The sequence below is a fragment of the Chelonoidis abingdonii genome, chromosome 1 (genome assembly GCF_003597395.2).
Source record: "Chelonoidis abingdonii isolate Lonesome George chromosome 1, CheloAbing_2.0, whole genome shotgun sequence".
Classification (NCBI taxonomy): Eukaryota; Metazoa; Chordata; order Testudines; family Testudinidae; genus Chelonoidis; species Chelonoidis abingdonii.
The window spans coordinates 311,699,997-311,702,340 of record NC_133769.1 but is presented as its reverse complement, the minus strand read 5'-3'; positions in this window follow the sequence as shown (position 1 = coordinate 311,702,340).

Here is a 2,344-nt window from a genome sequence, read left to right as displayed (position 1 = left end):
GAGATGGGCACCATATTGTCTATGCCCTGTCACTGTATTTGGTTCAGGATGGTGGTTAGGATCCAAATACGCTGCCAATTATGAAGCTGCAACTGCCAATAAACTTTGCTTGTTATTGTCCTCTAATTACCCTATTACAATTAGGCTTGGTGTAGTAGAACTCAAGAACAGTCCGTACTTGACATGAGATGGGCACCATATTGTCTATGCCCTGTCACTGTATTTGGTTCAGGATGGTGGTTAGGATCCAAATACGCTGCCAATTATGAAGCTGCAACTGCCAATAAACTTTGCTTGTTATTGTCCTCTAATTACCCTATTACAATTAGGCTTGGTGTAGTAGAACTCAAGAACAGTCCGTACTTGACATCAACCCCTCTACGTAGCAAGGTGCCGCCTCTCACCTTGTACAACTTGGTTCGATCAAAACAACTCTATCCATCAATTTACCCTTTTGCCCCTGTCATTGGGCTGGGTCGGCCTGTTCTTTCTTATCTGTGGAATGTTCCAGTATAAGGTGTTCTGGTACCACGTTTATACTTCGGTATGCTAGGTGAATAAATGTTTATGCAACATCAGCCCTTTCCATGCCAGCGTTTGTGAACCGAGCCGGCCTTCAGCTCACAGCTTGACTTTGCTTCTTAGCTAAGTCTTAACCATACTTTGGTTCAGGCGTCAGGCCTCATACTGGGCCTTTATCAGGGTCTTCACTTACTACACACCTTTGTACTTCCTGCCATATTACATGCATTGTCATAGGCTTGACCAACGCAGATTTGAAAATCTAACTTAAAACCTTCTAGAATTGCTAGTATTCAAGCAGCAATTTCTTTTCCAGTTTTCTCATGAAATTATCTAACAAAATAAACTTTTCTTCAGTTGAAAATATTGAGCTGTCTACAATCTTAACATATCAAATACCCATAGTAATCTTTTCCATGTGAGAACAATCTGGAGTGGCATCAACAATGATTGAAAAATACTTGGCATTTTGAATCTCATCAAGAACTGTTGTTTGTATGAATGACCCACATAGTTCAATAAACTCATTTTGTTCTATGCTTGTGGAGAGATAATGGACTAGCATGCGCTTTTGACTCTCTTGCGATTCTCAAACATATTTAACATGCTCTGATAAAAGTGGTTCATATTTGCTGAGGAGCTCAACTATGCCTGGAAAGTTTCCATTTGCACGATCACCAATCCGTTGACTGGAACCAAAGAGAGCCAATCCCCGCTCAAAGAAAAAGGATGACATTCAGGATGCACACAAGAAGTTTTTTCCAGTTATTGGTTTCTGTAGAGGGTTCAGTCAAGAGTAAATTCTCAACTGAACTTTCAGTTGATGCTGCCCTACTGGCTGATTTCCATGCAACATAGTTTTCTTTGTGTGAGGCTGAACTCTCATGTGATGATATTAGCTCTTTCAACTTCCTCCAATCTCTGTTGATGCTCCATCCTGAATGATCAGGGAGAACTGATGCATTTGCAGCACTTTTGTTCAAAATGAAGTAGGGTGCACAATACAGAGATTGTTTTTCCATACTCCAGCATAACCAGTCTCTTATGCAGGTCTCTCCATTTGGAAGAGATTTTGTCAGCAGGCGAGTAGAGAAAACATGATTATCAGCATCTCATGGAATGTAACTTGGAATTTCAAAACAAGTAATTTGAAGAAAAGATTGCATTTGGGCAGCATTGCTCTTGTCAATAATTCCAATGTCAGGCACAGTCAAACCTGTAGTACTCATGAATTGCTCTTGCTACGTAAGATCTACATGTTCCTGTTGAGTTTCTTGATCGTACACAGGATCTTCTGTTGCATCTGTTACTATTCCCACATGTCTTTCTTGACTACTATCCTCATGTTCAGGTATTGGCATTGAAATATCACCTGTTGCAGTTGCGGAGTTTTCATTATCTGTAGCATTGTTTGTTAGGTAAGGTGTGTTTTCTAGTGGTTTGATAAATGGAGCTATTGGCTTTGAGCTCTTAGCTGCTGCTTCATTCAGTTGTTTTCACTGTCTTGCTTGCACTACTTTCAAATCTCCTCTTCATAGTGATCTATCTGAAACACGGAATAAAAATAAAAATAGAGAACCTCTCAAAAAATTATCCAAGTAAGTGCATTCATTTCACTCCTTTTCAATTCTAAATAGTTGAACCCACTCAGCTCATAAAAATAATCCAGTGGATTTCAAGATTATGGAACAATGCTTAGAGTTTTATTTTGTTTTTAATCTTGTTTGTTTGTTTATTTTCCTATTATAATAAAATGGTTAAATTGTAAGCTCAAAAAACAGCAAAGCTAGAATAAAAAATAAGAGATTTGATATGAATATTT